Raw genomic sequence first — 22972 nt, forward strand, 5'->3', positions numbered from 1 at the left:
TTCTGAATAATTCCTCCCACTAATAAAAAATCTGACAAAAGTACACGAAGAAAGGCCTTCTATTGTGGTTTCCCCCCTTAAAGTGATCTTCTACCGTCAAGCGTAAATTTTAGGCTTATCGGAATTAATTGCAAAGCAACCACTGAAGATAATCTAATGATATTTTTACGTTTTTCTTATGTTCTTGCAAGGAGGAGTCCCAAATTGTCTACTTCATCCTTGCAGACCGCGAATATGCCCCCGGTACACTCCGGGCTCCTGAGCAAGGACTATTCCAATGTTCCTCTTGGAACTTACCCTTGCAATTATGGCAGATGCAGCTTTCGCATGGTGGAGGTTTATCTGGGCTATCTTAGTGCTGGCCATTGGCTCCGTTATTGTTTGGAGCTCTTCTCCATTGTCGGAGTATCGCCCTCCACCTCCGACATGACGCTTTCCTGCGCATCAATTTCCACCTTGAGTCCTAGGTCTAGGTCGTCCAGCTTCTGCTCTTCACTGGGCAGCATATCTACTTCTCTTGTCAATCCAGTCCTTTCCGTCTCTATGGCTTTCAGGACTTCTTCCGGGACCTCGGTATGCTTTTCACCCGGTGTCTCCTCCAAGGTGTCTTTCCTCGGCTTTCCCTGTGCATATGCACGGGTATGTTGACAAATCGATAGTTGATATGGCAACTCCGACGTTTGATTGCCTCCAGGGATCGGTCATCTATCTCGATCGTGAGGAATTTACCCTTGCCCTCCACCTTGCTTCTGAAGACTCTCCATAGTCGGATATGGAGATCTTCATTCTGGGCGATTAGGAGGCCCATAAAGTCTTCTGTTTCTATTGTCGCGACTTTTGGCAGAAAAACTGTCACCATGTGGGCTATTGGTATATCATCCCCAGCACATGTCGACAGTTCCACCCTTTCTGAGCCTGGCAATCTAGAAACTATGGTTCTAATCTACTCTGCAGTGTACTCCGTCGCGCAGTCCACCAGTATAAGGCCTGGTCGAAAGCGTATCTCGGTGAACACAAGTTTCCAAGTCCATCCCTTGCACATCTGCCTGACGACAAGGTCATCAATGGTTTCCTGCTACTCACGAGTGAGTATTTGCTCGGGAAACCTTTTTGGCAGTATGGCCAGTCGAATGCCCTTGACCGCACTAGCATAGCTAATGGTGGGCTTCCTGAGTTCTGCCTTCATTTCTGACCTGGTCAGGTTTCCCAACCCCCCTTGGGTTCAGGTTTGGATTTTTTGGGAGCATTCCCTTCCTGTGGGCTGATCTCTGCTGCTCCTCGCTTTCTCGGCTCCGGTAGAGATGGCTTAGGTCTGTCCTGAGCCTTCTTAAGGGCCTCTTCTGGTTTCAGGCCTTCCTTCAGATAGCGCAGGTACCATTACACACTGTGCCACTGAGACCCGTCTCCTTCCTGACGTCTATCTCAAACGTGCTTTTGCTGGTCCCTGCTCTTTGAGCTGTGGCGTTCGTTGGTTGTTGTCCACTCAGTATATATGTTAACTTTGGATCCAGTGCTTGACGTCCCAACTTCTCCTTTCTTGGGTGTAATCACCTGGCTCTCAGTATTTCGGAGATGTGCCTCTGCCTGATTAACCAGTTTTTGTGCAGTATGGGGCCCCGCTTTCTTGGTTTTCATTTTCTTTGTTCCTTGTACTCATTTGATTCCCACGAGTATGGGGGTTAGGTGATCCGCCGTGCCATAGCCCCCCGTAGTACGGTAAGGTCTAACTTACTCATTGAGGCGACCGGGTATCAGTGAGGTTCCGTTCGAATACAGTCAGTTACCCCCGACTGCAAACTATCCAATGGGAACGGTTCGCATAACACCCTGGACTGGGGGAGTTGTTTTTCGACTCCCCAGTCTAGATCCGTAACGTTTTGTTATTAGTAGGGTCACTTCGTACAGGGTGTGGCTATCACCACTCATTAACGGTGTTGGTAGATGAGAGGCTGCATCGCCCCAGAGGAGAGACAGCTCATCCTCAGAAAGAGATAGATTGGCTTCAGGAAGCTATGTTCCCCGTCAGTCTATCATGCAGTGCACTGTCCCAGGACATCAAGGGAGGCCGTCAGGGATTTAGGTACAATACCTGTAGCTGACAATATTATGGGAACTACAACCACCCGCTCGAGACGCCAAATTTCTTTGATTTCCCGAGCCAATGGCTCATAGTTCACCTTCTTCTCCACGTATTTCCGTTCAATGTTGCTATTATGGGGGATAGAAACATCAATAATATACGCGGAGCGACCTGTCTTGCCAACTAACAGTACGTCAGGCTTGTTGTGTAGAGTGTGGCGATCAGTCAGAACTTGCCGGTCCCAATACATGCTGTAAGCAGAACTATCAAGTACTGCTTGCGGCTCATATCGGTAAACCGGACATGTCCCCGTGATCAGCCCATGCTTGTATGCAAGGTTTTGATGGATAACCTTACATACAGCATTATGCCTAGTGATGTATTGCACCGGTGCCATACAGTACAGCCAGAAATGAGATGGTCCAACGTCTCTAACGCCGAACCACACATTCTGCACTGGTCGTTCTCCACCCGTTCTTTCATGATGAGCTTGTTATAAGCTCGGGTGGCGACCACGCCATCCTGAATGGCACACATGAATCCCTCCGTCTCAGCAAATAGCTCCCCAGCGCACAGCCATCTGTTCGACAGATGCAAATCGACAAATGGCTGCCAAAGACAATTCACATGTTTACCGTGCATTGCCTTCGACTTCCATTCATCGATCCGCTCCTGGTCCGACTTCACCCCACTCAGAGGAATGAAAGATCGATCCTTCAAGTTAAGCGGAGTCAGTCCACAGTCTGCCTTACAGACAGCCGCATGCAAGGGACTCGCTTGCTCTTTACTGTAAAAATAAGCGCGCAGCGAGTCGACTTGGCGGTGATGTTGTGCCGCCACGTCAACCGCGCCCCTACCTCCGATGTCACGAGGCAGGTTCATCCGCTCCACGGCAGACTTTGGGTGATGCATTCGGAATTTTGACATAGTTGTCCGTATCGGCCGCTGGACGTTTTCCAGATCGGTCTTCGTCCACGGCAATATTCCGAATGCATAAGCCAGTGAAGGGATAGCGAATACATTCAACGCGCTTATCTTATTCTTCCCCGAGAGATGCGATTTCAGCACCAGCTTTACACGTCGCAGGAATTCGGACAGCAGAGCTTCCTTCAGATCACCAACTCGAGCATGGGTTCCTTGCAGAATTCCTCGGTACTTGTAGAAGTCTGTCTCGGTCATAGCTTCGATGTGGAGGTCACCAATGCTATGTCCGGTATGCGGCTCGTGATGACCTTTGCGGATGGCTTGGATTCATCTAATGCACTTGTCTAATCCAAACTCCATCCGAATATCACGGCTGAACATGTCTATTATTCGCAACAGACTTCTAAGATGGTTGTCAATACCAGCATACAGCTTGATGTCATCTAGGTACATCAAGTGTGTCAGTTCGCACTTAGCACGTAGGCCATACTTTATTGCAAAACCATGCCCTCTAGCATCATTCAGTAGCCATGAAAGGGGGTTCAGTGCCATACAAAACATACAAAAAAGGGGACTCAACGAATCCCCCTGGAAGATGCCCCTCCGTATACGGATGGGCTCTGAGGTATTAGCACCCTCAGATGTACGCACCGATAAGGTTGTTTGCCACCCTTTCATGACTTTCGCCAAAAACTTTATTAGTTTCGGATCAATGCGATACAGATGTAGGATGTCGATTAGCCAGGTGTGCGGAACGCTATCAAAAGCCTTGGCATAATCGATATAGCAACTGAAGAGGTTTCTTTGGCCTCTAGTTGCTTGTGCTACAACTACCGAGTCGATAATGAGTTGCTCTTTGCAACCCTTTGACCCAACTCGGCAGCTGCTCCTCGGACAGAATGTTATTGATCTCGAGGTGCGCATTGATCCTTGCACTAATAATGGAAGTGATGAATTTGTAGAGGGTTGGTAAGCAAGTGATCGGTCTTGTGTCTGCGGGGTCCTGTACCGTGTCCTTCTTAGGGATAAGGTAGGTAATCCCCGCAGTGAGAAAAGGTGGAAATTCCTCCGACCGACTCATGACCTCATTTATACTGTGTGCCAACCGACTGTGTACGCTGGTAAATTTCTTATACCAGAAATTCTGCACCCGATCCAGACCTGGGCCCCTTCAGTTCTTCGAGATGGCTCGTCGAACTTCCTCTTCGGTAACATCCGCAAAATTCATGCCAGGTGTATTGGCATGGCGGGTGCCTTCGGCGGTGATCCACTCAGCATGCTGGGCAGGTAACCCCCAAAGTCCATCCCGATACTCTTTCGCTTCCGTCACCGAGAACTGTATTGTCTGGGCGCTCTGTTGGGACTCGTTGAGAGATCTGAAAACGCTCCGCTGGTTCCTCGCGTATGTTGCATTCTGGACACGTCTGGAATATCTTTCGCCATACCGTCGTAACCGACTGCATATGACAGAAAGTTTCTGTTTTAGTGTGTCCAGAATTTCAACAACGGGTTTCTCACAGAGGATGGCATAGTCCCGGTAAACCCTCTGCACTTTATTTCTCACCCGTCGGCTGGCACTGCCAGTGCGGATCTGAATCAGTCTAGCAATGTCCTGCCTTAGTGAGTCCCACCGACGTTCCAAAGGAATTTTCCATGGTGGATCTCTTTTGCCACTCAAACCAATAACACGAAAGTGAATCTTCTGACCGTGCAATCTGATAGCCGCAACTGCACCACAATACACAAGTGATTGTAGTTGCAGCAGCGACATACGAGTATCAGCACACAGTCGAGATGCAATCTCATCATTGATTTGAGATAGAATTCCCGGAGTTGCTGGAGATGCATAGAGCCTGGGAATGCCTGGTCTATGCAAAGGATCCATATCCGAGAATTCTATACACGCTCTTTGGAATTCGTCCCGAACCTCAGCTGGACGGTGGAGAAGAGTGCTTCGGCGAGTACTGAAACTGTTACCTGCAGTACGGCGTGGTGTTGTTGATGCCGCCGCCTCTGCCCCCATCGACTCTCGGTCACCAATTTCCCCGATGACTTCAAGTCGAACACGTTCCCTGATGGTGGCCGGGATTGTGTCGCTGCGAGTAATAAAGCGGTACTGGTCTGCGACTCGCTGCACAGTCACGTGCGCGAATTGCGGGAAACGCTCGACGAATCTCTGGTGCAACAAGGGGCGGTAAGATGTTGTACCCGCCCCCGCCGTTATTTCGTAGTAGGAGCGGATGATGAAGAGGTTCATTTCTTCAGTCCATTTCATCCGCTTCCTACGCGAACCTGCTGAAGTGGTCGCCACAGATTGTGGCGAAACAGCTGCAGCAGGCGGAGTTGTGCTCCTGGTTGTCGTGGCGCCTAGACGTCGAACCGCCCCACGACTAGCGGTTTCGACGCCGTGCTGTCCATTACGAGAGCCCGACCCAGTCACCAAGTCAGACGACTCCCGCCGGTTATCGGTACCGGACCTTAAATTTCTCCTTCTTCTCATTTTTGGTGGTGCATTTTATCCCTAGCTGCCAGGTGTTGAGATAGCTTCCTTAGTGAGTAATCTGCAAGACTGCAAAGTTCCTGCACTTTCCTCATCTACCCCCTGAGACGCTGCGGTGGTGTACAGCCATTCAGACTGAAGCTATCCATCCCTCCTCCTTTCACAACAGGGTTTGGGACCGGCTTCGGCGGATATTATTATTATTTCCGAGTTATCACAATCTTGGCAGATGCCGGATTTTACCTAATACTAGCACTAAGTGCCAAGCATTTAGACTCGGACGATCCTACCTACTTAAAAACTAAAGGGGCACTGGTGGTGGTGGCCGGTGGTAAGTCAGTGTCATATTATTATTATATTTTGGATAGATACTTGGTTCTTCTAGAAAATATTAATTGCCAATGTGGGAAATGGGGGATTTTAATGACATGAATTATTTTGAGTGAGACCATTAAAGTACTTCTCTCAATGTTTAAAGCAACCGCTCACAATTCTCACGGCAGCGAACGCCCAACTAACGAATTCATGGAATTGCTTATCTAATATTCAGCCATATTAGAAGATAATAAATTCAAATGAGTTGTATCTTTTTTTTTACCGAACAACCTAATATCGAATGGCAAGTAAAAGGTCGTTATGGCTTTAAGAAATAGGAAAAGGAGAGAATGAAGGGAAAGCGGAGGGGAGAGAAATATAGGGCGTTTTAGTGAGAAAAGTTCTCATTCCTAAAAGTTTTCCAACTAAAATTCAATAATTTAGCTCTGGAAAAGCGAATCGTTTTCAAAAGGATTTTGCAGGATTAAAGAACATCAACATCAATCTAATTTGTCAGATGAATGACAGGGAGGATAGGGTATGGGCAGAAGCACATTTTGACTGATTCCTTTCCCCCCGACTGTATTCTCTCCTCGGACCACCCCACCAGGGCTTTAGGAAAATTAATAACTTTTGTTCAATTACATATCTACTCAAGTGTTCGCTACATATCTACACGAGAATCAGTTGCCTGAATTCCATATTTTGTGTCATTGCACTCTGCCCGACCTACAATATATCATATCACTAGGTGGACATTTTTACCTAACAAATACTTCACCTACTTCTCAACAACTCGTTTATCGCTGATGCAGGGAAACTCATTAAAATTTCTCTACGTGAAACGCTCGAACGGCTAGAAAGCCTCAAACAAAATACTTTCCTCGAAAATTATTCAAAATAACACGATGCCAAGGTAATCAGATAGGTCGGGCCCGAAACTTGGTAAAAATTGCAGATACTTCATTGCGTTCTGTTAATAATACATTCATAATATTTATTGGCTTTGTTTTACTTAGTGCGCCTTGCTATTGTGCTGTTTCGATTACAAAGAACGCATTTCCACTTTGAATGCACTTTCTGAAGTAAGTCGACACGATGATGATATATTGTCATGTGTGTACGGCGATATGTGCATATGTTTGGCGAGTATGTGAATGTGGCGTACGGAGCAGACCCTCAGTCGAATCAACAACAACACCACCACTAATGCTAATGTACAATCATGCCTACAACGAACTCCAAACGGAGTGAGTGTCTCAGCTCCGTACCACGTTATTGATTTTTCATTTTCTTCATAGAATTTCAGAGAAGGAAACGTGGACGAAAATGAAACGTGAAGACATACCCGACGAGTGTCTAGTGTATTTTCAGTTTTACTTGTGTGGGTATATTTATTTATATGTAGGATTATAAAATATTTGTGTATATAACACATTTTACAGCAAGCGAAATAATGCTGGCTCGTAGGAGCGTCACCGTTTTAATTAAAAACTGTTTGATTTGAGGTTCTACTGCTTTGAATACCACTCAGTCGAAATTATCTCGTTTTTTAGATAGACGCAACTATAAATTCTCATTTATCTCCCCACACGGTGCTGCAGGGGTTTTTCAACTGACAAAAACAAACTCATAACAGTTTGGCGATAATTGGGGGCAAAAATTGCATTTCATTCCATTGAAATGTGAATATCGAAATTATTGCTCACATAAACCAATACCCAATTCGCTTTCTCTGCTTCTCAGATAAACACATCTGCACTGGGTGTTTCTGACTTGTTATTATATAACTCGAGGGAGAATAAAACCATAAGAATCGGATCCAGTTACTGCCTGAAAATTACTTATTGTGCAATACTTTAGGGCAATTTGAAAAAAAAAAGATATCTTGGTACTGCTGACGTGGCTGCACAGTTTTATTGCGCCTCGCGAGGTCTCAAACTGACTCACATATTATTTATGTTATTCATATTAATTCCATGGATTAATCTATTGCACTGGCTTACTATGTGTTTTCCGTCAATTTTAAGAAATCTTGTATTTCTCAGCGAAAGTTTGTTTGCTTTGCAGCAAATTCATCCACAACTCATTGATTGGATAAATAAAAAGATACTCTATACATTCTGCTCTTTGTTTGATTGGAATGAGAGATGCTCAGCTAAATTTATCAGAGTCGAGAAAAAATCCGTTTAATGTACTCGTTTATTTTGAATGGCCGGAAATTTATACATATTTTTCTAGTGTGCAGTGAATTGTGTAATTTTTGGTATTAATAATGAAAGCCAGTTTATAAATGGTTAAAAAAAAAAATAGATTTCATGAAGACCATGTGAGTTATATTTTTGGAAGAATGAATGGAATTTTCCACTTCTCATCTTGGGAATAATAGTGATACGAAAAAAAATTATTTCCAAGTAGAAATGTAGTTGTATAGAAAGGATTCTGCTTGCTTGGAATTGGAATAACCTGTCTTTTTTTCATGATACATACATACATATTGCATTGTGGATCATTTGAAGCTTTTATTTTTCACAATTTGCAAGTCCTATGTAGGAGCTATTTGAATAAAATATTGCCAACAAATCTATTTACATTTGGTAGTTTATTATTGCTCTAGAATCCTAAATAAATGGGCGCCATATTGCACATTTTTTGCTGTATTTGAATAATTACCAGGGATTTATATAGGAGGCTGCGGTAAAGGTTGAATTTTAAACCCCGGCCCTTGGGGGTGGAAATTTTATGGAAGGAGAAGGAGAGGTGTCTCCTCCTTAAAAGCTCACGAAAACTTATGGCAGTTACGACTTAGGAAAGGCCTTTGACTCTGTAATTAGAATTTCACTAAGCTTCATCGAAGATAGGTATTTCTACGTCAGCGTGGGCAATGAATTCTTCGATCTCTTGTCGGTAACATCGGGAGTACCGCAAGGATCCACTTCTGGAGCCCCCTTTTACAATATCTTCACGGCTGACGTCCCAACTACCGAGACCGGCACCGACCTTATTTAATATGCCGATGATACTCTCATCTTCTCTTCATGCCTCTATCCCAACAGGGCAGCGAAAGCGGTCGAAAATTCTGCACCTTTCGGAGGAAATCTAGATACCTAGGTTCTAGAGGAATCCACAGGAAAGTTAAACGCTTAAAAATGAAGATTAGAAACACTATAGTGAGCAATTCCCAGACCATAAAGTACTTAGGAGTTAAGCTTCACGAACTTCTTGAGCTCGCTACTGGTAAGGCACGCAGTGCACTCAGTAGGATCTACTTTCTTCTTCGAAAGAAGGTATTACTGAGCACGAAGGCCAAATTGACTCTGTACAAGACCCTAATCAGACCCATTATCTGCTATGGAGCGTCCACGTGGATCACTTGCTCTACCCGAACCATATCCAAATGTGAGGCATTCGAACGCTGGATTTTAAGGTACTACACTGGTCTTTCCTATAATTGGAAGACCAAGAAGGTTGGGAAAAACGCCGAAGTGTATCGGCGCGCCAAATTACAACCACTTCGAGAATTCGTTCTCAACTTGGTGGGAAGGTTCTTCGAAACAACGGAGGGTCAACCAATCCGGCAACACTATCAACAGGGTAGCACCTTCCCATTGGCCAACAACTTCCAAAGGCCCTGCCAAATATTGAGTGAGTCCCTTAAACCCACCATCTTTTCCCTCTATGATTCCCCTTGCCTGGTAGGGGTACACCGAGGCTAACCATAAGAAATGTAATGTGCTACTGTATTATAAATAGTACGTTTAAGTATTTATTGTTAGATTAAGTTTAGATTTAATTTAGTTTTTAAGTAAGTAAGTAATACCTTCTGGCGCTTTTAGTACAAGCGCAGTTGGTCCATGTATTAAAATAATACAATTAAAGTAAAATTACACAGAAAGTCGGGTAAGCCAAACAATTGTAATAGCCACCAATTGCACTTAAGTTAAGTTAGTTAAGCTAAATATTTAAGCTAGAACGTAATTAATAATGTATTAAAGTAAGATGCTATTGCAAATAAAAAAACCTAAACTTAAAACTTATTATTATTCGCTATAAAAAGTTATGGCTCCTAGAAGTAAGGTTTTTTGATGGTATCATGGTGAAATTTATGAAGGAGAGGTAATGGCGATGTGCCCCTACATCCGCGCGAGTTGAAAGGCAAGGAAATGTCTCCTTCTGCAATCCCCACACTCCCCTTCCGGGGGTGGGGCCGTCAAATCAAATTTTACCATGATAATATCAAAATACCCCTCATTTGTAGTATCATAACCTTTTAACGGGGATGACTGTAGCTATTTTTCAACAGGATATGATGGAAGAGGTCTCTCGCTTTTCCCTCCGTATCCTCCTTTATCCTTGCGGAGATAAGGTTTAAAATTAAACCCTTTTGGCAAATATTTGGAAAATAGTTTCATTTTGAAGTGTCATGGCGTGTTAAGGAAGTAACGATCACCGCAATTATCTGACGGGATTAGAAAGGGGGAACTTTTCTGTTTCATCAGCATATCCTCCCTATAATCTACCTATCAGGAAGTAGAGTTAAAAATTCAAATTTGACCATGATGATATAAAAAAAACCTTTGAGTAGGCACAAAGGGGTGACCGCAACAGGTTACATCAACTTTGAACATTTTACCTTTACCGAGGCCGTTTATTTTTTAGGATTTTAGCCATTCCGTGCTATGCATTTGAACTTATTGATTTTCTTTTTTTCCTTTTGACATTCGTGATCGTATGAATATTAGTTCCAAGGCAAGCTTTGCTTTACTTTCAGTACAGTCTTCGTTAAGGGTCAGCTCTAACATCAACTTTGGAAGGCACGTGTTTTAACACCTTCGAACGTTTTGATGAAAAACAAAACCTTATTAAAATAGGTCTAATGTCTGTCACATGCATTTTTCTTAAAAATAACTGAACCGTTGAGACGAAATTTGCTGAATTTGTGTAGACTATGAAATTCTGCGCTTGCAAAAAATGACAAAGAAGTTTAAGGAGGTTAGGTCTCTGTAGCGTCGAGAAAATTTCATTCATCGCAAAAAATGTAAGTACTTCCATTTAACTCTTTGAGTATTCAAATATAAATTAAAAGAGGGCCTCCGAATGTAGCTCTGCGGTTTGTCAATTAAAAGGTCTTGATTCCCACTTTAGGAATTAAATATTGGTAATGTTGGTTGCAAATTTAGGGAGAATAGTTCAAGCTTAAAATGAGATAGAATTCATTTTCAGAAACTACGCAATCCAAAAATCGACATAAATCACGATGATGCTCCTATAGCAAAGTGAGGCCACAAAATAAGTTTGCGGAAACTTATTTTGAGGCAAAATTTTCCAGAAAGAAATTCAAAATTCTCAAAGTTATCGATCACATTTCTATATTTTGACAATTAATTGTAGTGCGGCTAAGCAAATTTCGCTTCATATTTTCGAAAATTACTATTATTCCCGTTTTTCTCCAAAATGAAGCATGCATTTTTTAAGTACATATTAGTATATATTTTTAGTAAATTAAAAACTTGTTTATTTGCTTTATCAATGCATTTCTATTTTACTTCACACCCATATAAAGCTGTGTGCGTCTAAGCAAATTTCGCGCACTGTATATATTGCTTTGTGAAGCATGTCCCGCTTTTAATTTTCATAATTCGAAGGTCCTATGTAGGAGCTGTTTGAAAAATAAAATTTTGGGAGCAAGTCTGTTTACTATTATTTGGTAGCTTATTATAGTAGAATAGAACTCGCAGAAATTAAAAAACCTTGGAAATAAGACAATTCAATTTATTTATTATACATTTATTATTAGAATAAATTATTCAAATTTCCGGGCTTAGGTATTCGTTTTCTATTCACAAGGTCTTATGGTTATCTTAAGTTTAATTTGGCATTTTTTTGTTGCTGTAGTAAGTAAATGTGTTTATGCACTGCAACGGTAAGCCGTTGAATGACTAGCTACCTGCCGGCCCGTCATCAGAGAAATTTCCAAGAACTGTCTGACAGATTATGTCCGGCTGGCCTGATTTAGGTAGTCTGCAATTCAGAGAAGTCCTTTCACTAAAGCAAGGGGAGAGGTAGAAAGGAACTGTTAGGTTAAGCTCAATTGCGAGAGCAAAAACTTGAACATAATGCGCAACAGAGCTTCATCCGTCAGCGCACCTCAGCATGTCTCTGCTAAATTTCTGGAGAGAATTCTCCTGTATATCAGAACACACAGTTCGAGAATCGTGCCTTCCCAATGGTATGCAGGTAACAGTGAAAACTTCCAAATTCGCTTAGAAGCTGATTAAACAAATAATCAATCTCACCATGCTTTCGGTTCAGCGGCGGATAAACCGCGCAATCTCCGGCCCATAGAGCAGAACGGACTGCGTTGAGATGAAAAGACGCCTCCTGATAGGGCTAGAGGTACCGATAACGTTTGCCATCAGTCGACTTGAGACTGAAACTCCAGCTGCAGCTGTCCCCATTGCTGGATTGTTTTGCTTGGAAATGTTCATCTTCGAGTCGATCGTCAATCCAAGGTACCGTCGGCCCTAGTTAATTCGAAGTGGAAGGGCCCAATGAAAAACTTCGAATTATCCAAACTTCAAATTACGGAAATTGGGAGTAGGTACCTAAAGACAAGAGGCATGTATCTACAAGTAGTTTACGTTGTCATGAGCTTCGAAAAACGGCTCAACTCTCGTGTGCATTCTGGAACTTCTCAATCTCAATCCACTGTAGATTTCCCTGCTTTAAAACCAGACTGTCTCGGCAGCAGACTACCCCTCATGAGCTTTCCGAGCGTTTTTTCGGCTGTGTTAAGCATACAGTGATCGGCATACAGACGGCAGAGCAAGGTCTCCAGCGACAACGAAGAATGCTCAGGATACGGTAGGGTGTCTCTCATTATTTACAAAGCAGACTGCCTCTTCGGCTTTTCTATAGCGAAAAGTTGGCAATTCTCGCCACTTTTCACGCGGTTGCCATCAACTAGAATGCGATCAGTACGGAACAGGGTTTCCGCAGGGCTCCAATTTTAGTCGAGTCTCAACGGATCCCCATCCACCTTGTCAACTAGTTGCTGTCAGCAGTCCTTTAGCTGATATGGACACTCGTAAAAAGACTCTTTCTTCTTCCGCAAGTTGGCAATTTCCGTTGTCCTCCAATACATAGAAGTCCCGGTGCACTCCGGGGCGTAAATGTCTAGTTTCATAACTGAATTTACAATATTGTCAGCCGCAGCGCCACTACCTCCCGAAGTGCCCTCTAGAGGGGCTCTGTCTATTCGAAGAGTTTTGACAAATCTGCCGATGTTCACTCTCGCGACTTCTGTACTGTGCACGCCTAGGGATAGCGTCAACCACTTCGAACGCTTGGCAGGAAGTTTTCCAGAATTCGCCACCATTAATTCCGACGTGCAGGTACTGCCACGAACCCTTCCTCCAGAGTTTGGGCACTGGAATATTGACATTTCTCTTTGGGGTCTGGATGAGCCTCATATAAAAATATGCGACGAATTGAAGAAAGTCACAATCCTCTTGGGATTTTGTTTCTCAAATTGTATTTAAAACCGAATTGGAGGCAACTTTTAGATCACTGTGTCGATAGCACTGTCGTGGGTATGGTTGGAAGGTGATTTTTAAAAGCAATTCAACTCACTATTCCAAGGCTTAGATAGGAGGACAAAGGAAAAGGCCGCGCGTTTCTACTTTTGTTAAGAACTTATAGTGATCGTTACCTCTTAAACCCCGAATGGGGTTTTTTTCGTATCATTGACAAGCTTATTGGTAGAGTAATCATCGCCGCAATGTGCAGGGACAAGGGGTGGCCCACCTCTGTCACTCGCGACGATGATTATCCTCATCGGAAAGATGATTATCCTTTCAATAAGCTTATTAATGATACGAAAATAGCCCTTTCTGTTACTGATACTATTTGCTTTTCCTTCCTGTTGTCATTGAGATCATACAATGAAATGAAAATGTCCTTGTCAACAGAAATTAAATCGTTACGTGTCAAGGAGGCGGAAGTGGGAGAGGGGTTCAGACGACTTCTGACGAGGCGTGATAAGGGGGTGGGTTCTAAATATATGGTCTATTATGACACCGTTTTACCCCATTATTCATTGTCTTTTTCTAAGCTATTTCAGGGATCGCCTAGGAAGGCTCCTTTAACACAGATCATAATCCGAGTTCTGGTATATTACGACTTTCTTTTCTCCTAAATGCTTTATAATTTCTAAATAATATTGTTTATTAACTGTCTAGCCTTTTGCGAAAAGTTAGCAATAAACCAACCAATGCAATAAAAGAAAACGATGAACATTTTCATTCTTTTTCAAGCTTACAAGAGGCTAACGCTATACGAATTCAGCCATCGTACCTTTAAAATGTTCCCTCTTTGCTCATATCTACTGTAGTAAGAATTTCAGGAAAAATCCAGAACCCTTTTTAAGATTTTGTGTAAAATAAACCTTTATAAAAATCGGTTTACTGACTGTCTGTCTGTTCATCCTAGAACCGTGAAATGTTGCAGTAATGTAGGCAATAACATAAAGCATGATCCTGCCAAGTTTGGTGGAAACCGGGCTATTACTGATTAAGTTAAGTAATAGGTCAAATTTGTCGCTTCTGTGCTAATTCAAGATTTGAAAGAAGTATCACGCGAAAGTGGATATTCTCATATTAATATATCCATATGGTACGTGCTAGGTACTAGTGGAACAAATGTCTACTCAAATGTTTTTATAAAAGAAATACACAAAATCGTTCATACCTGAAACGTCCAGCTTCCGGTTTCCCGACTTGTTTTTCAATTTATTTGAGCCACTTCATTATTTTGCAGTTTCCTGGAGTTTTCTGCTGTTTCTAGAGACGAATCCCTTGTCAGCTAGTTTATTTAGTTGATAATGTCATTCATATGTACCCATTCAAAAGGGTAGCATTTTATTTTGATACTAATTTATGATATTTTTGTGTCCATATTATTGATAGAACATGTATTTCTTATACAAGCGGCTTCCCGGTTGAACACCATATTTAAAGTTTAGCATTTAGGTGTGCTTTTTGTGAAAGTTGGACGTTAAAATATGAGACCTTAATCAGTTTTTCTATCTTGAAATAAAATTTTTAGCAGATTTTCAAGAACCTGCTTGGTAAAAGTTTTATGTAACTCAAATTCGATTGTTTTTTTTTTACAATATTCCGACAGGATCTATTTTTTTATAACATCATTGTCTCGGTTCTCTGTCATTTTTTTCTTTTAATAATTTTACGGGTCTTTTTTTACTTCCCAACTGTATCTCGACCAGGATTTCATTTTATTTGAATAAGATTAGTTATCTTGTCTTTAGTATTTTTGTTGAATGTTAGATCTTCCATTTGAATGAGTTATTTTAATTTATGTATCAATTCAGAAGAAGATGAAAAACAAATAATAATAATCAATGTTTATTTGAATTGTATATCTGGTATTCCTTTCTATAAAAATTCTTTTACTTGATTCTGATGCAATTGAAAGAAAAAAGCAATTTTTTAAAATGTTATTTTGAAAAACGCCCTTCTTTCATAGTGAATAAATTCGTAGGAGCATCGCTACCAAAAGAAGAATCAATAAACGGCTGAAAAATGGTCACTTCCTATATGTATCTTTCAAGCAAACATTCTAACCAGCATCATTTATTTAGGTTTAGCTTCATGTTAAATGATCGCAGTCTTAAATTTGAATAGATAAGAATTGTGTATACAAAGCCTGATTTATGGTAGGGTCACGTTTCATAGATCATCACACTCTTTCCATTATTTTCATGAAATAGAAATTATACGACAGTTCATGTTTACAGCCTAAATACATCACATATGCATGTACATACTAGTTGGTTACTCGCTATCTTTTTTATTTAAATAGAAATGTATCTGAATTATCTACGTGTTCGTATACCGCACTGTGTATGTGGTGCTAAACACGAAGCATATGTACGTTCATACTCTATTTGAGAAGATAAGGCTAAAGATACAAGATAAAAGTTTTTTTTTTTTGCATTTTTCCTCTTTTTTTTCTCGGTATCGACTATACTTTGACGATGGCAGCACGAAAGAAACGCTTTCTGACTTTATTTTAATCATCTTCTGTTTGGTGAATGTTATTTTTGGATGTGTCATTTTCTATGTCAAAATAGCATTCATCGAACATTTAACAATTAAACAGTTAAATGATCTGAAAGACGAAGCTGAATTTCTGATTTTCAAGATTTTTTCTTTAACGTGGTGAAATGAAGTGGCTGCAACGAATGAACAGATGCGCAAACAGTTTGGGGTTATTGTTTCATGGTCAATGCAGATAGAATATGTATGTATAGTTGTTGCGATACAAGAAACGTTCATGTGTAGGTATGAAGTAGGAAGGGAATGTTTATGGAAAATAATTGGAAATGGAGAATGATATTTTTTAGTTGCTCGGAAACTACTTTGGATGGTAATGTTGATTTGAATTGAATATCTTTTGTGATTGTACGGAAAAAGAATGTTAGAGTTACGCTGGCTTTATATGCACAACAGAGCGTTCCCACTGAATTCCCCTCTCACTGAGACAGAAAAATGGTTGTTTTTCTGCAGGTTTAGCAACGTAATTTTAGAAATTACTTTAAATGGATAGATTCGAGTATCGAGAATTCGGGCAAAATAAACGGTTTATATTTTTTCTAAAAAATTTCCAAGTTAATCTTATTTTTAAGATATAGTGAAGGGACGAATTTCAGGAAATTTATTCGCAATATAGGTATACATTAAATGTGCTTTCCAATATAACAATTTAAACATTATCTTCCATTTGGCAATTTAATTTTTAAGTTTTTGTTGTATTTTTGTCTTCCTGTCTACATGTTTTTTCCACTTATCACAACCAAAGTATTCACGAATTATTGAAACAATTATCATAAAATTGACTGAGACTGCAACTTTTTTCACCTTTTCGATTAATGCTAAATGCCGACTGACCGTTGAACAATCAAAGCTAACTTGTTCAGCAACTTCTTCTGTAGTTTAAAATTAATTGGCTTCAATTAAATTCTTTAATTGATTCCTATTCACTTCCGATTGATGACCATGACCCCCTTCATCTTCAAGATTTTCATTTCCGTAATGGAACTTTTCGAACTATCGTTGCACACTGCCTTTATTCGTGATATCTACACTAAATGTTTTTTTTTAATTACGAGTAGTTTCAGTTGTTTTCATGTTTAGATTAAACCACTATTCACTATCTGAAATGTCAGGTGAAATAAATGGTAGGTAGATAATTATATATTATTATATAATTATTATAAATTATAATTGATTCGTTCTTAATTTCTCTAAGAAATATTTAATTTTTTTACGAAAAATCGAAATCTATTCTCTCAAAATTGCGATTTTGTGCATCCGAGGATTTCAAATTCGGAGGGGATTATATAATATTATGTGATTGTTTTAAAAATGTAGTTTGATTACATTTAGACAACAAATATCAGGCTTAATATAATTGTTGTCATTAGTAACAATGTTCCTGAAGGTCAAACTGCTAATTTTATTTTAGGACACCATAAGGTAGATGCGGACGCAATGACATATTATGGCACTGTTAGTAGTAACATTTTAAATATATAGAGGTGGAAGCTATTGTTCCAAAATTGTTTATGGAAAATAAAACACAAAATTTCCATCCCTTCACGTACCTGATTCAGTAAATTGCCGTAGTACTGACTTTTCATTGTAGTCCTTTTAGGCAAGTAATCAAATAATAAAATTTCCTCGCTATCCTTGGTAATCATAATTTTCTTTGTCAACTTTGCTAGTTTAAAATTTCCTTGCTGGTCTTTTTCTTTTTTTTTTATTCATCACATCGAATCCGGCTCATATTGACGATACCAGGTTTCATCAATCACCGCAATGAGGTCGAACATTTTGTTGAAATACCAGTGAAACAACTTCAAATCTTAACAACTCTCCAATAGTCGCTGCTTGTCGAGCGATGAAAGCATCCGCAATACCGTATGGGTACCATTTTATTCATGCTCAAATGTTCATTCAAAATCTCTCCAATTCATTCTTTGCCAATCTGTAGTTATTCTGCTATCTATTTTGTTTACCAATATTTATAAAGTATAGAAGAACCAATGTCATGTTTTCAAAAAAAATGTTCCGCCGTATTTACAGCTTCTGTTAAAATGCTGTTTTTTCTGTTAATGAGTCAAATAAAGGAAGAGGGTGTTATTTATAGTAACAAAGAATCACTCAATTAGTGTTATCAGTACTAAAATGATGATTCATCAACTCTAGGCTACAGATTTATCAGCCTTCCTTCATATATGGGTAATTCTTCACAAAGGCACTTCACGTTGATTGGCCACATTGACAGTTTTTGAAAAATAACTGTCATCTTTTAACAATGAGCATTTTAAATTTCATTTCAATTCAATCTTTATATTTTTGTTCATTTTGTTCGATCTCAATCTTTAAAATTATAATAAATAATTGATCGTCCCAAACAACAATTTTTCAATGTAATAGCAGTGTATAGCTTTGAAGGCCTTTAATATGTATCAAATTTTGCCCAGCTGCTCTTTAGTGTACCCTGGCCATCTTGCGGACAGGGGAATAATACAATCCAAACTGTCGTCCGTCCTGTCGCTCTCTATAATTCCGAGTGTTGGCCGACTATAAAAGACGATGAACGGCGTCTTGTGGTAATTTCGACGATGTTGCGTTGAACGAGTGGCGTTACACGTTTTGACCACATCCGAAATGAGGATATAAACTGAGATATAGGCGTCTTCGGTGCCATGGTCACGTAATTCGCGCCAACGAGAATTCATATGCCAAGATTGGTCTGAACATCGAAGTCGATGGTAAGCGAGCAAAAGGGCTTGCAAAACAACGGTGGCTTGATACGTTGGATGGGGATTTAAAAGCTTGACGATTGCATCCACATCAGGCATTTGATAGGATTAACCGATCACGATGAGCCGACCGTATGTGAACGGGACAAAGGCTGAAGAAAAGGAAGAAGAATTGTCAAAACAGTCAGTTGATGATTACTTCTTAAAAAGTGAGATCAACGAGAACGTTACCACTATCAGCGAACGCTATGGAGCGATCGTCGTCGTCGTCGTCGTCGAGACCCTGGGGCCAATTTCGGGCCTTAGCATTCAGGATGCCCTACCAAAACTCTCGAATTGTTGACAGAACAGAACAGACAGAAACAACACCTCTTATGATGGGTAGACCCCAACGTGCCCAAATTAAAAGATACTTTGCAGTATATTGTCAAATTTTACTTGTATTAAATTCCTTTAAACGTTTTGATTTTTGACCTTTTAAGTGGTAATATTGGTACATATTAAACGCACTTTTCAATATTTTGTTGAATCGCCCCTCGCTTTTATAACCACCATACCTCGACGTGGCATTGAACTGGTTAAATTTTTCAAGACTTCTGCTGGAATGCCTTCGTACCAAACCTTTTGGATTATTCTGTCTGACTCTTCTAAATTAGTCGGTCCCTCTTTCGCTATCTGCACTTTCATTATGCGCCAAAGGTTCTCTATTGGGTTAAGATCCGGAATATTGCCAGGCCATAACATACAGGAAACGCCGAGTTCGCATAAATAATTCTTTACCTGTTAAAAATTAGGAAAGGTAAGACACTTGAAATTGCGGAATAAGAATTAAGGAGAAAATGATGCTTACCAATGCGAAAAATGCTCTTCGAGGACAGGCGCCAAATTTTCTTCCTGGATGTTTTTATAATCAAGAGCCTTGATCTTCCCTTCAAGCATAGGCAATCGTCCAATTTGGTGATACGAAAAGCATCCCCCCATTCTGCTCACTGGATGCCTTGATGTTCGTAGAATACACTCGTCGCTATAACGCTCTCCGGTCCTTCTGCGCACATACTGCATGAGATCATTGCGAGAAATGTTGAACTTCGTTTCATCCGAGAAGATCACATTCTTCACATGCTCCTTGGCCCACTCAAGGCGTTTCCGTCTCATTTGAACGGTCAAGCGTGGTTTCTTAGCGGGCCCGTGTCCACATATCCCAGCTTGTTGTAGCCTTCGTCGTACAGTCTTTGTAGAAACTGGTGTTCATCCAAATCCAACAAAATGCCTTCTAACGTCCTCAGCCGTCTTGACGCGGTGTCTAAGACTAATCCTTTTTGAGAAGTCTTTCTGTGGACTCCTGATCCGCTTAATCCTACTATATACAATTGCACTTTACATTCATATAGTGCTTAGCCTCTTTGCACTCCTACCAGACAAGGTGTGTCGAAGAGGGACAGGATTATCGGTTTTAAATCAGAGTTAAGTATCTGGCACGGCTTAAGGAAAGTCGCTGCTCATACAGTGTTCTAATTTTTGGGTTTGGATGATTTTCGAGTTTATTGAAAAACCGCTCCGTAATGTTGAGAATATATTCTCTAATGGGTTCTATATTTGCTCGCCGGTATACTACGGCGTTCGGAAGACATGTATTTATCCATGGTTTTCGAAGAGCAAGTGGTCCACGAAGGGGCTCCGTAGCATATGATGGGCCTAATGAGAGTCTTGTATAGGATCAGCTTAGTTTTGGTGTTTAGACCTTTTAACGAAGAAGAAAGTAGATCTTGCCCAATGCAGAGTTTTACATGATTGTTAAAACCTAAGAATTCGTTGAAATTGATTCCTAAATATCTGATCGATTTCGACCCTCTTACTATAGTATTCCCGATTTCCAGTTTCAGACGTTTAGCCTTCCTGTGGATGGATCTAGATCCGAAGTATCTAGATTTCCTCCTGAAGATGCAGATTTGTGTTGAGCAACGTGCCCAAAATTTTGACAGTTGAAACATTGGATCTGTTCCAACGGCCTTATTTTTTCTAAGCTAACCTTCTGGTACAGTATGTACTTCATCTTGAAGGCATCGTTGAGCTCTTGAGAGGGCTCGAAGGTCACTATGAAAAGTCCCGATTGAGACTTAATTGGGAGAGTAGGATTCTCTTTATGTATGGCCTTATCCTGTTTGGTCAGGAAGATGGCCACTGATTGGATTTTTAGCTCCGGATGCTCTGCTTTGAGCGCAGTCAGGATTTCCACAGCATCGGTTTCCCGATGTAGTCCTCGAATAATGAGGGACTGCGTCCCCAGAGATTGAGGAGTACTTGTTGTGGCGCTGAAGCCTTGCTCTTTGATAACAGCGAAGATTTTCCCGTGATCCTCGATGAATTCGGCGAAAATGAGGGTCTTATCCGGCCTCGTGTTCTTAAGGGTTGCTTTTATCCTTTTTGCCTTAAGGGACCTTAGCAATAGATGGACATTTAGTGAATATCCGGTAATTACCGGTATCTTAGGTTTTTTGGGTTTCTGAGCGGTGGTTGGGGTAATATTGGCCTGGGGAGTGCTTTCAGTGATCTTAAGACTTTTTGCAATAATCTTAGTTTTTCTTGATTTTCGCTTTGTGACAAAGTTGAATTGGTCCTCGTCTTCCGATGTTGCGGCTACGATGTTGCTAGCTCCGATGTTGTTGGCCTCTATTAAAACGGCTTCGGCGAAAGCAGACGCACATTTCACCATGTCGTCCATTTCAATAGGTTGTCCGGCTTGCTGTTGCAGGTTTTCCTTTTGCTGCCATTTTTGCTTTTCTGCCCTGAGCTCTGCACGGAGTTCCGCAATCTCTCCTTTCAACATGCTGATTATTTGGAGCTGGTCTACTCGAGTCTCGTCTCCGGGGCTCGGGCCCTCGTCTTCGCCCTCTTAGCGGATATCTCGGTGCTTTCTTCTGTTGCTGCTACCTGCAGTCCTCTTGTCCTGGGGATGCGATTTCCACTTGTGGAGAAAAGAAAAGAATGTAAAAATCAATGCTTTCCGTCCGATTAACTTCGGTCGGCAAAATAGAATTTGGAAAATAAATTTTTCGTTCTGCTCTGTCTCCGCTGACTGCCGATCGTAGTCAGTGCAGTTCAAGCGTCTTCTCCTAGCTGCTCGCCACATCCGATCGTGACTGTTGCCCCTACTGAACTGTGATGATCTAAAACCTTCAAGGTCGCATCTATTTACGCTAAAAAATTTACTACCTGCAAAAAAAAAATATTTGTGTTCCCATAAAACCTTTTTATTGAACTTTTATATAATAGTTGTCCACATTCCATTGGCCGCGACTGTGTATCGTGAAAACTTTTGTATTTGTATCTTTATTCAGTTCTTCACAAAAAATGTTTAAAAAAAGCGCAAAAACGTCCTTCACACGGAATGACCTCTTAAAAAAATGAAACGGGTTGATAAGATTTGTTCCTTTATTGGCTACAAATTACGTGAAATAAAAATAAACATGTATTTCAGGAACCAAATGTTCTCCTGTTGACATTAAAAAATTGTATAGCTGGTTCCCGAAATGCGGCAGTTAATCTGTTAGCCTTCCTTTTAAAAAGTGTATTTTCCATGGTTGCAAACTTTGAATTTCTCAAGCATTTTTTTATAATTGGAGAATAAATATATATAAAAGATTAAATTTAGCACAATGTAATATCACTTGAAATCTATTTCACTGTATTTATAGCTTTTTTCAGCCTAAATTTTGCCCAGAAATAAAAATATTCCATTCAGAAATAATCTCAAAAGATAATGAGGTCATTTATGGCGGCCAAAAAAGGCAATTAAACTTGCAAGTGAACAAATATTAGTCCGCAATTCATAGTCTGGTGTGAATTTCCAATTTTGGTGTGTTTATATCTGTTTCCAATGGTGTTGTTATAGTAAACAAGGTTAAGGTTTTGAGAAATCACAAGGGGGAGTTCGATTTTCAATCCTCCACCTTTGTCTGATTGAAAATTATTCTGTCGTCGGTTATTGGAAATTACATAATAAATTTTTGGAAATGGATGTGGGATTGCAGTAGGTTGGATTCTGAATGGTTTGTTCTGTTTTCTGCGTACTTTCACTTGCTGGTGGCTATCTAAGATATTATGTAGTGCCCCCAAAGTCGCTCAAGTTTTCGATCATCGGTGGAAAGCGTACTTGGTGGTTGTCACAAAAGTGTAAGCTCCTTAAGAGATTTGGGTTTTTATTCAAATATCATCACAACTATCTGATATTCGTCATCAATTACGAAATTCAATTGCGACAACACAACTACAAACAGTTATTCCACATTTCAATTCTTATTGTGCT

The 22972-nt window shown here is 40.6% G+C and overlaps 1 protein-coding gene across 2 annotated transcripts in view; it reads left to right on the forward strand.

Moving 5' to 3' along the window:
* LOC119655845 (mucin-5AC-like) overlaps nt 1–22972 on the forward strand; it is a 197957-nt gene that overhangs the window by 114567 nt on the left and 60418 nt on the right. The window lies entirely within an intron of this gene.

This window comes from Hermetia illucens, chromosome 4 (assembly GCF_905115235.1).
Source record: "Hermetia illucens chromosome 4, iHerIll2.2.curated.20191125, whole genome shotgun sequence".
In the NCBI taxonomy this organism is placed as follows: Eukaryota; Metazoa; Arthropoda; class Insecta; order Diptera; family Stratiomyidae; genus Hermetia; species Hermetia illucens.